This window comes from Rhipicephalus microplus, chromosome 7 (assembly GCF_043290135.1).
Source record: "Rhipicephalus microplus isolate Deutch F79 chromosome 7, USDA_Rmic, whole genome shotgun sequence".
Taxonomy (NCBI): domain Eukaryota; kingdom Metazoa; phylum Arthropoda; class Arachnida; order Ixodida; family Ixodidae; genus Rhipicephalus; species Rhipicephalus microplus.
Window position 1 is genome coordinate 10,958,461 of NC_134706.1, and position 12,778 is coordinate 10,971,238.

A 12,778-nucleotide genomic window follows, 5' to 3' on the forward strand; every position below is an offset into this window, starting at 1 on the left:
AGTGCTGTCCAACAATTGAATTTTTTTTTTGGGAACAAGAATATTCCGGTGAGTTCGTTTGTTGTTTAAATAATTTTAAGTTGTTAGGCCGCGCTCGTACAGTGTCCTTCTCGTCCAGCGCTCCATCTTCCTCAAGCTGCTTTTACAATGGAAAGCTGTTATGAAATCACAACACGAGTCATTTTTGGTACCGTATTGTCCGCCACCCCTGCCACCGCCGATTTCTCTAATGCTTATTGCGAAAAATAAAAAAAAACACTAAATAGAAATGACGAGGATAGAATGGGATTCGAGCCCCGGCACCCTTCATGCCAGCACATTATTCTTCCACTGAGCAACTCCGGTGCTTGAAACTTCGTCGCCCCTGTCACACGGCCACCACTAAACTCCGTTGAACACCGTCAACGTAAATCTCCCCTAGGTGGTTCGACGGAGAAGGAGTTGTGGCAGTGTCACACGGCAATGAAAAAGTTGTAACAGTTGGCGCGAGGGGGCTCAGCTGGCGCTGTTTGATTTTCGGAAAAGTATTCTAATTTCATCTCTATTGATTTTTTGTGAATCCTCGTTCTGGGGTTTTTACAAAAAACACTATTAAGGAGGTAAGAGGCTGACAAACCATAAAAATCTTTTCAAATAACAACGAATTCACTAAATATAGCGATGCTGCTAGTGACGCTGGCCACATGGTGCTTTTAGTTGTTTTGTTGCCTGTGTTAATGCCTGTGTACGAAAGTTCTTGTGCTTCCTTGCCTCGTGAGCGCACATTTTGTGTTCTTCAGCCATGAGTGACACAGCGACGACCACAACCACGCGCATGGACGAAATATTTTTCAATGGCGCCGGCCGGCCCGACTCGCGAGGCACCACGTGCGAGGCACGGAGTGTAGAGCATCGGTGTTGAAAGTAAGTGAACTCTGGCGGGCGTAAATATATGTAAACAAACACGCGTTGTGAATAAGTACTACAACGAAAGAACGTTTAAGATTGCCAAAATGTATTATTCTTTCACTGCGGCCACTTAGTGCTCGAAATTTTTCTCTGACCTCTAGGCTGCTGGGGACGAGAGTACCTCGTTTCGCTGCGAAGGGAGATCGTTGAACGTCCTTTGCGAAACGCTCCGTTTACCTTCGTTTGGGTAAGGGTGGCCGTGTGACACGGACCGCATCTTCGTTGTCGTAAGGACGAGGGAGTTAAATGGTCTTCGCGGGTGCCCGTGTGACAGGGGTATAACACGGACCGCATCTTCGTTGTCGTAAAGACGAAGGAGTAAAATGGTCTTCGTGGGTGCCCGTGTGACAGGGGTATAAGCCAAAGCTCGCTTGATGTCGGGTAAGGAATATAGCAATAGTATGCGTTCATAAACTGTTTTAGATTAGCAAAGGAACAACCAAGCGTTACACAATGCGAATTGCATAACGAGTAGGTCGTCGAATGCCCAAACCCATTACAAAAGCCTCAGGCATTATTCTTCGTTGTCGTCAGACACAGCACCGACAAAGTGATTCCTTGCAAGTGTGTAGCAGACGCTACGCTTCTCCGAAGAATGATGAAGAATTGCGTGGAACATAGAGTTTCCCAATATACACTAGAGGGAACTCTGGCTCAAGTGTCTACGGGAGCTGCAACGCGCGGCGCTTCAGCGAGCATGGAAATGATGGGTAGTACACACATCTGTCTAATCTTCGTACTTCTGGCCTGCCTCTGGCTCCGTGTGCGTTCGTGTAGCTTGGAGCTGTTTTCTGACGAAACAAAAAATCAGCAAATGTTCAGTGGTTGTGCTTCACCACCTTATTTTTTCAAAGCTTACCTTTTTCAAATCAGGTCACGAAGTTCAAAAGGTTTCGTTCTTTTCTTTAAAACTAAACCATAACCAGCAATAAACGAAGCCGCAAGTACAAAGACTATACGCAAATGTGTGTAGTACCCATCATTCCCATCGTCGCTGAACGATCGCAGCACCAGAGTCCCCTCTAGTTATTTTTAGGAAACTCTATGGCATGGAAGACTCGTTTCTTGCCTATCCCCCAGAGTGAGTATGAGCCATGCATTTAGTTCATCATCATCATCATCATCATCATCGTCATCATCATCATGCCCACTACACAAAATTGGGATCGTTTATGGCGTAAGCTCAAAAGATTGAGGCCCGCATACTTATATTTAGGTGCGCGTTAAAGTACCCCAGGTAATCGAAATTTCCGGAGCTCTCCACTACCTCGTGATTGTATGGTGATTGTGGAACGTCAAACGCATGTGATAATTGTTATTTTAATCTCGAGATACCACGAAGTGTCTTTTGAAAATGGGACAATGGATCCGTTTTCCACTGTTTTCACGCAACCAGTATCTTGTGCAACGCCGAACCCGAGCCAGGATCACCATGAGATTCGTTCGTAGGATAAATACTCAGCCAATAAAACCAATCACGGCGAGCATGTCATTGGCGATGCCTTCTGGCCAATGAACACGCGTGAGACAGAAGTTCTCGTACTTGAGCCCCTCGTGAACATTTTAGACCGAGCCTATTACTACCATTGTCGTTTTATGCCAAGAGCCAACCGAGTTCTAACAAAAAAGCTGCAATATTGATTCGCAAAAAATATAAACAAAAGACATCACAGCCTCCCCTGTAGGCAGGCCTACGAGACCGGCAGTATGGAAATTCGGTGGCGCCGACATTTCGTATCCGAGAAAAAGAATCGGGAAGTATACTTACTGATATGCAAAGAAAGGCAGCGTCCCTTTCAGCTGGGATAGCTGCGCAAATATAAAACGTCTGGTTTTGAAAATACAATACAAAATCAGAGCAGACGGTGGCAGGAAGGATGAAATGAAACGGGAAAAGACGGAGCTAACGTACAAAGCGCCAGTATTCGTTGTGTCCGCAATAAGCAGTGAACGTGAAAAGAACCAAGGATTTCAATTGTCAATTGAAAGGTGTACTTTTTCTAGCTTATTGTAGCGCGCGCCTGTATACATTGCACTTTGAATACATCTGTATGGTGTATCGACACAAAAACGAGAGACAGGTGTTGCTATTTTTGAAGAAAAAAAAAGCAGATCACTGTTTTACATTCCACTCTCCTATATAGTCAGAACTGTTGTGGCAATCCGCAATGCGCTTCAGGTTCAATGATTACGACGTCAAGTTGCAATGACATCGACGTGCCAGAAACACTGCCATCACGTACATGAGAAATTTATCATATCAAATGAAATGTAATCAAATAAAGAAGTTCCACCCTATAGTAGTACAGTGAACATTGCAGATCGACAAAGTTAGGCTTAAGGTGTGTCAACACACCCGATGAGGACCTTACTTCCATTCGGCAGTTTTGACACATGCTGCAGCATTAATTTCACAGACTTTTTACACAATGATGATGCCATATTATAACGCAATAGCATTAAAGCGCTCGTTTCGCAGAAATTCAGGCGTCGGTGTCGCGTCGTTAGTTGTGAGAAAAAAAGTTATCATCCTACGCGTGACCTAAAAATCTGAAAGCCTGTGTCAAAATGGGGACCCAGCCATGGTCATTCGGGTCCGAGAGGGGACCGATCCCGGGTTGTTTGCGGGGCAACGCGGATGTTCTACCACACGGCCAAGCATCTGCTTGTGAATACAGCGAAAATACCTTTCATGCTTTACAAACACACGCGTCCTGTATACATGCTTCACAAAGCAACAATTTAATATTGCAGTAATAATGCGTGGTAAAAGCGCCCATTGTCAGCGGGCGTCAGAACATGTGATCGATTTTCATAACATAGAGTTTCCTCATATACACTAGAGGGAACTCTGGCGTTAGTGTCTATGGGAGTTGCAACGCACGGCGCTTCAGCGAGCATGGGATAATGATGGGTAGTACACACATTTGTCTAATCTTCGTACTTCTGGCCTGCTTTTGGCTCCGTGTGTGTTCGTGTGGCTTGAAGCTGTCTTATAACGAAACAAAAATCAGCAAATGTTCAGCGGTTGCGCTTCACCACCTTATTTCATTAGACTTACCTTTTCAAATCGGGTCACGTATTTCGAAAGGGTTGAATCTTTCTTTCAAAACTAAATTGAAACACAGCAATAAACAAAGCCGCAAGTACGATTCGCCACCCGCAAGTACGAAGACTAGGCAAAAGTGTGTACTACCCATGATTTTCATGGTCGCTGAACGATCGCAGCGACAGAGTCCCCTCTAGTTAATTTTAGGAAACTCTATGTATCATAATGGCTGCGTGATTTAGAGCCGGCCACCCACTACAAAAGGCACACACTCAACTGCGCATAGCAAGTTAGAAAACGTTTCATGCAGTAAGCGTTTGAAGTATACGCACTATAAAACAGGATATCACTTTCGCGATCAACTTCTAAAGGCGAAGGTTTAGAAGGTTCAACCAAGCCATTGGTTGATTTGAGCATGGCGCGCTCAGCCGTTACTCAGGCCACCAAGCCATTGGTTGATTTGAGCATGGCGCGCTTAGCCGTTACTCAGGCCACCGCGGACGGTCGCGACTTGTCCACGCGCGTTCGCGCGATCTCACTGAAAAACCCGGTATTCGAAGAAAAAAAAGGAAGATAAAAAGTGTTCAAGGTCAAGACACACGTGACGTGTTTTCTTTTCCCGTGCCACGCCTCCCTGCTTAGCTTCCAGCTCTTTCGTCGGAAGGACAGAGAAAATGTGATTGCGGCGTGCGATAAATCTTTGGAACTCCGCTAGTACTGGACGAATTTTCAAAATTTTTGCGGTGATATATTCGAGATCCAATAAGCTCTTTTATGAATTCATTCCATGGCTACTTGGAAAACTGTTTCAGGGCCCCTTTTAATTCACTAGACGCTGCTATAACCTTCTCGCCTAATTTTCTTTCTTCGGTGTACCACGCTAACCAATATTTAAAAAAATCATGGCCTATCCAGGGAATGAATGATGATGAGTGGGACGAAGCGTTCGTCAATGCGTTCATGCTTTCATCCGTGCGTCCGTACGTACGTGCACCCGTTCGAGCGTCCGTCCGTCCACCCGTCCGTGTTTCTGTCTGTATGTATGTCTGTCAATCCGCTCGTCCGTCCGTCCCTCTAGTGACAATCCAAGTACCGCCATCTCGCTTCTTTTTATTATATATTCATCATATACAAGTACCGCCATCCAGCGGACAATGCAAGCACTAAACGAGAGTATGTACCACATTTCCCCTGTCAGTGCTTTGTTAACACCGAGGGCGCAATAACGACGCCGTGCTACGTAACATGTGGATATGCGGATATGTGCTCGAGGGGGGCTATATGTGCCACTGGCATGCGGATATGTGCCACAGGTTACGCAAAACGACAACGGGAGATGCACAATCCACGCCACAAAGAGCTTCGACCTTAAGAAAATGCGTGTGTGAATTCTTACGCAAAACTTTCAGGTTACAGTCCACCGTGGTGTAGCAAGGGATATATTTGTCACCTGCTGACTCGAAGGTCGTAGGTTCGATACGAGAGGCCAAATTTAGACGCCCGTGGACAGTATGTCAGTGTGTGCTTAAAATACCGGCAGACGGTCGAAATTTCCGAAGCCCTTCACTGCGGCGTCTCTCATAATCATACCATGCTTTCGAGACGTGAAACCATGTTATTATTATTATTATTGTTATTATTATTATTATTATTATTATTATTATTATTATTATTGTTATTATATTATTATTATTATTATTATTATTATTATTATTATTATTATTATTATTATTATTATTATTATTATTATTATTATTATTATTATTATTATTATTATTATTATTATTATTATTATTATTATTATTATTATTATTATTATTATTCACTTTCCAGTAATGGCAACTGTGTAGGCCAGTGCGCTCAAATTCGGGTGCACGTTGAAGAACTCCAGGTGGTATAAATTTCCGGAGCCCTCCACTACGGCGTCTCTCATAATCATACGGTGGTTTTCGGACGTTATACCTTACATATCGAATTAATAATGGCAGCTGACCAATTATTTGTACGTTGCCAGCTCGTAATAGGATCACGTGACGCCGACAGCCAGCAAGAAAAGTGTAGCGCACTCGCCGTCATGGCTACTATCAGTGCTGATCGACACTACTTCGTTCGAAAGCACTTATATAGCCCATAAAGTAGACGGAGGGATGGCCACCGCTGTGGCTCGGTTAGTGTTACATAGCTAGCCGCTCAGCCACGGCAAGCATACGCAGACAACCGAAGACTATGGCAACGAGACGAACGTTTATTGTCTCTTGTAGCTTCTTTTGTAGCTCCTCCTAAGAAGCAGGGATGGGGGGAAAAGGGAGGCGGGAACGGCTATCGCTTCAGCCATCGACAGAAACACAAAAGGGGGGAAAGGGGGGACGTAGAAAGTGGGAGAGTTCAGTTCGCAACAGTTAGTAAAACATCGGACGCGTTATTCGAAGGTCGCAGGTTCGGTGCCCGTCAGTGGGAAGTTATTTAGTCGCCTACTTTTTTTTCTTCTCATTTACACCCGCAGGTCGCGGGTTCGAATCCCAGCTGCGGCGGCTGCATTTTCGATGGAGGCGGAAATGTTGTAGGTCCGTGTGCTCAGATTTGGGTGCCCGTTAAAGAACCCCAGGTGGTCGAAATTTCCGGAGCCCTCTACAACGGCGTCTCTCATAATCATATGGTGGTTTTGGGACGTTAAACCCCACATATCGATAAATCAATTCTTCCCATTTACGCCACAATTGCTACTATTACACTTCCTACACTTTCCTTGGCATCACTGCTTCTTAGTTCTGATCAATGAGTACGTAGGCAGAAAAGTAAAATTTCCTTTTCTTTTAGTCTGCCTGACCAAAAAAGAATGTCATGAACCTTGACAGCACCTGCTAATTTCCTGAATTCTGTGGTGTTTCTTAAACGTCGGCGGAAGGAATTTCGAGAATTGCCTCCTCTCATCGGCCTCGCGTGCAGACTTTTATACGTGTAATGAAAACCATGAAGCCTTGAGGCGCCTTCAGAAGGTTTTCCGCTTTCACGTCCCTTACTGGTATGCGACAAAAGCGAGAATTGTCACCCTTGACAGGTTATTAAGACGTGCAAATTCTTCAGATGGGCTCCGGGAAGGCACAATTGCTTTTGACTCTTATTCGCACCACATAGCGTTTTTATATCCGCTTGCGTACCGGTGTAAATCGGCAGGATGACGGCACTGCTATCGTAAAACGACACTATATTGATCGAAACTCTTTTTTCGTTGTTGTTGTTTCCCGTACCAGAAAAACATAAACTACGGGAGAAAATGGCTTTGAACTTTGCCTTTCTTTATGTCATTATCCCACAATAAGGGTGCTTTTCTTTTATAGCATCATTTGGCTGGCTGCATCGGCTTGGGCACGAAATGTCGAAAGCGAATACTTATCAGGTGTCCTTCGCACGAAAGCTCCACACTACGGTGTCCAATTATTATTTCTTTCAGACAGAAGGAAGAGATTACTCACTACTGTCTGTGACAACCACAACACAACGCGGGATATACTGTAAACAACGTTTTTAGATACTGACTGTAAAGTATCGCCCTGTCTGTCCTACTTATGTATTTCCACAGGTCAACGGCATTCGGTAGACGACATCTGATTGGCACTCAGCTAACCTGTGCTCATTACGAATGTGGCATAGTCAGCTAGTCTTGTTGCTATTAAGGACACACACTTTTGCAAGCTATCAAGGGGCGCAAAACAACAAATTGATATCACGTCTGATCACAAGTTTCCTTAAATTGCGAGACACCTTGTGTCAGTAGCGTATAACATGCAATGATAATTGGTCATGTTCTTTACCTCCTGCTCCTTTTTTTTGATGAACTTTGTGCAGGGAGGTTTTGTAAACGCTTATGATGATGATGTTGGAATATAATGATTGATATGTGGGGTTTAGCGTCCCAAAACCACCATATGATTATGAGAGACGCCACAGTGGAGGGCTCCGGAAATTTCGACCACCTGGGGTTCTTTAACGTGCACCCAAATCTGAGCACAAGGGCCTGCAGCATTTTCACCTCCATCGGAAATGCAGCCGCCGCAGTCGGGATTCGATAATGTGATCTGCGGGACAGCGGTCCAGTACCTTAGCCACTTGACCAACGCGGCGGGGCAACGCTGTTGGGATAGTTCGCAGCCTTCAATATTTCAATCTGGTTAATTCAGATTGCCGTAAATTGAATTTTATACTGCATATCATCTTTGATTGTGTTCATTCTAATAACTGAACACCCCCCCTCCCCCCAAAAAAGAAAAAAAGTCTACATGTTATCGTTTTTGTGAAATGTTACTGTTTCTGCGTTATGTTTCTAGTTTTTCTTGCTTAGTTGCTGTATGCCTGATATGTGATTGTATTTCATTCCTTTTAAGTCCCCCCCCCCCTATATAATGCCTTCCTGGCCCTTAGAGTAGCCAATAAATAAATAAATTCGAACAACCAATTTAGCATGCTATACCGTACGTATACATAGGGTTTCTCACAATTTAAAGAAGATAGCAACCAGACATGATATCAATTTGTTCCCTTCCGCCCCTTGCGCAAGCTTGTAAAAGGGTGTGTCCCAGTAGCAACAAGACTATTCGGCTATGTCGGCTATGCAACATTCGTGACGAGCACATGTTTGCTAAATGCCAGCCAGACCTCCGCGAATCACCTTTGACACGTGGAAACATATACACAGGACATAAAAGACAATGCTTCAATAAGCCAGCGAGACTTCATAAACACAGCGTAAAAAAATGGATATAGTAGTCACGTGGCTCTGCACTGCAAGGAACTCAAATGCAATCCTATATTTCACCTGTTATAGGGTCTTCGAAGAAAGCGAAAAGGAAGAATGAAAGATAGATCGCAGAAGCGTTTTGTCCTTTTTCTTTTTTTTTCATCAGACATACCGCGGATTTATGCATCAACACTTCACTTATCTGACAGAGAGTATTCATTTCTCAGTTAATAATTTTATTCATAATCGCACGTGCAATGTCGCACATGCGCACGGATCGTGCACTTCGTATATGAAAACAGCTGGTGCCCCCCCCCCTCCCCCCCTCCGAATTTTTTTCGTCATGGCGGGCTGAGCAAGAAATGATCATTTCAAAAAGATACCCCCCCCCCCCCCACCTCTCGATAAAAATTGCTGCCTTCGCATCTGGGGCCTATTACATTCACCATGAACCAGCTCGCCCAAATCAAGCTGTTGCTCACTATAGTTCATATTCCACCCTTCGCCCCGCCGCGGTGGTCTAGTGGCTGAGGTACTCGGTTGCTGACCCACAGGTCGCGGGTTCGAATCCCGGCTGCGGCGGCTGCATTTCTGATGGAGGCGGAAATGTTGTAGGCCCGTGTGCTCAGATTTGGGTGCACGTTAAAGAACCCCAGGTGGTCGATACTTCCGGAGCCCTCCACTACGGCGTCTCTCGTAATCATGTGGTGGTTTTGGGACGTTAAACCCCACATATCATCATATATTCCAATCTTCGTTCAATCGGTTAGCCGCAGATTGTTAGCCTGTCTCGGGCCTCGTATTGTACCGTCCTCCTTAGGAAACGAAAGAATAAAAGACACGAGGCTAGTGCTGCCCCACGCCACTGCCAGATGTGCTTAAGAAATGACGCCGCATTCCTCGCGCGAGCTTTAACGTGTGCAGGGAACGAAATATACGACGCCGTTCGCGAGAAAACGATCGAGCTCCTCTCCTCTTCCCTCGGCTGAAATGGCTCGGAAGAGAATTTAATTACTGCGTGCTTGTTGGAGGGGATGGCGGCAAAACGGAATGTCTCGTGTCCCATGCGTCAGACCTTGCCCTGCGCCGCGAGCCAAGGTTTCACGCCGTGTGAAATAAAGGGGTTGCTCGATTATCGCGAGCCGCCGAAGTGGTTCACACTTGCCGTTCACACAGAACGCGGGGCGACGGTTGCACACGTCTATAGACAAATTCCACTGGACTTACGTCACGAAAATGCGGTGGCGCTGTCTTGGTATATAGGCAAAAGACGATCTGCCTACCGCAGTTTCTGCTGGGTTTTCAGTGGTGCATGTGGTGCTCTCAGGCAAGCAACGAGAAAAAAATTGGCAGGAGTGAATGAAGGAGAGTGGGGCGAAGCATTCGTCCGTCCATTCGTTCTTGCTTCCGTCCGTCCATGCGTCCGTCTGTGTGACCGTCCATGCGTCCATCCACCCGTTCGTGCGTGCGTCCGTCCCTGCGTTCGTCCATGCATACGCCCCTGCGTTCGTCAATGCGTCCATCCATGCACCTGTCTGTGTGTCCGTTCGTCCATCTATTCAACACTCCGAGTACCACCATCCCGCATCTTTTTATCGTATATTCTCCATATAAAAGCACTGCCATCCAGCGGACATTTCCATGGACTAAACGATAGGTGGCACACGCACACTTTCTTACGGCTTGCGATTCGGGTCTACTTCCCACCATTAACCACCTCGAGTTCATGGTATATACTAGTTCACTGTATTCATGGCGTTGCGGCCCGCCGCTCGCTAAACCTTCCTAAAACTAAGGAGGTTACGCCCAGCGAGTATGACGTAGCAAACTTTTTCAGTCAGATAGTGCTCAATGTACATGCCAATGGCTGCTAATGGGAAATGAGAGACAGGAGAATTCGGCATTTACTTTCTTACGGTTTGTGCTTCGCATCTCTTCCCACCCTTTACCACCTCGAGTTCATTCATGGTATATACTAGTTCATCGTATTCATAGCACTGCGGCTCAACGCTCGCTAAACCTTCCTAAAACTAAGGAGGTTACACCCAGCGAGTATAACGTAGCAACCCTTTCTTATCAGATAGTGCTCAATGTACATGTCAATGGCTGCTGATGGGGATCGCAGCGTGCGCGTTAACTAAAAGCCGAATGCTCCTCTTTTTCATTCCCCATTAGCAGGCATTGGCATGTACATTGAGCACTATTTTTATTGTTCAACAACGAACAGAAGAAATCTCTCACCGGCACCACCTTGGAGGTCAAAATGTTATACTTGTTACACACTACAACGGCTATGAGGGACGAACAGGTCTCGCTATAGGAAGCTTCGCCCCTTAAAAAAAAAAAAACGGTATGCCGACGAGCTGCGTCCCGGTTGGATGTGAGTCGCGTCTCACAACTTAGTTTTGTTTTTTGGCACACATCGTAGCCTTCAGCGCTTATGGCTTTCGCAACGCTTATGGCGTCTCACAGCGTCGTTTTATTGGCGCACATCGCAGCTCTCAGCGCTTTTGCTGGGACTTACGTGCGGACGTCGCTATAATTTTAACCATAATGTCGACGCCGGCCTACCTGTGTTTACAAACATGGAATGGGTATATAGAAGAGACGAGGAGCCTAAACTTCACAAGAAGCTTCCTTCGTCCTTTTCATGACTGGAACATAAACAAATTCAACGCGCCTTTGTTTTGCTTTTTAACGGGATTGCGTAAAAAACTTGTTTCGCAGATATTCCAGCTTCGGTGTCGGTGTCATTGGTTGCGAGCAAAAAGTAATCTTGCCCGTGGCCGAAAATCAAAAAAAAAAAGAACCCCCCACTCCCTGCAAAGAACGTTATTCGTTTCGATGGGAGAGAGACAGAGAGCTTTTTATTGAAATGCGGGGAACACTTGTACGGCATGCGAATATTGTCGACTTGCTGCTCAGCGTGGGGAAGGGGATTGTGGACCGAAAGACGGAAGGTAAGAGAGAAAGAAAGAATAATAAAAGTTAAAATGTAAAGAAAAAAAATAAATATTCAGACAGTTTTGCTGTCTGTTTGGCGGTGACGTGTGCTGACAGAATGACTTATTGCGAATTTTCAAGGCGCCACTATATACAGTTTGTCGTGCTGACCGATATTGTCTGAATACGCGAATAAAAGTTTCATCGCAAGCCTCTGTTGCATGAAGCGGCTTAAAGGGCCCAAGACGCAGGCAAATGAAAAAGTTCTTTGGGTTAACAGATGCACGCAGTGTTCATGGAGGTCACCCTCTATGAACACTGCATGAACCTATAGCCGTGTGCAGATGTTTCACCACGGAGCCGCGTCCCTACTTAAAGCTCACGTAGAACTCTTTTGTTGGGCTATATTAAAAGAAATAAATACAAACAGTCAAACACTGAAAAAAAAAACACAGCAAGCGAAGCCATTAACAACAAAGTACAAGTTACGGTGGGGAAGACAGATGTAAGAGGGCAATAGCCTTGGTTAGCAACCTACCCTGCCTTTCACTGCCTGAAAGCAGCGCTTTGTGTTTCTTTACTTTTTTATTTTTTCATGTTTCCTCATACTCGATGTTCATTTTCAATCTTTAAAATGTAAGCAGCATCTCGGGCGGTCTCTGTTGCCAGGACTTCACAATGCAATGAACAAAAAGAAGAAATGTCGTGCGAAAAAAAAAAAAGGAGAATGCTTTCTCTTTTTCCTTTTTTTTTTTTGGTTTAATCAGCAGAATAGCCACTACCTCAGCGATCCTCGTGATTCGGAGCGCTGCACAGAATTATTCGAGCAAAATAGGTGGGAAGGATGCCACGATGGCCGAGGTAGGAGAAAAAGCGAGCGCCAAAGTCGGATAACTTATTAGCGGCGGCCGTCAGCAAACGAGCCAGTCGTTAATTAGAAGATTACTGCACTCCACTCAAACACACACATGCCTCTCCCCGGAGGGTTCGAAATACCTAAGCGTGCTTAACAAGATCGGCGACGTAGATAAAAATTGAGGGCCGCTTGCAGCCTGTTTTACAGCACGGCTGCGGTGCTTTAGTGGAAGCAGCCGCACGCGAGG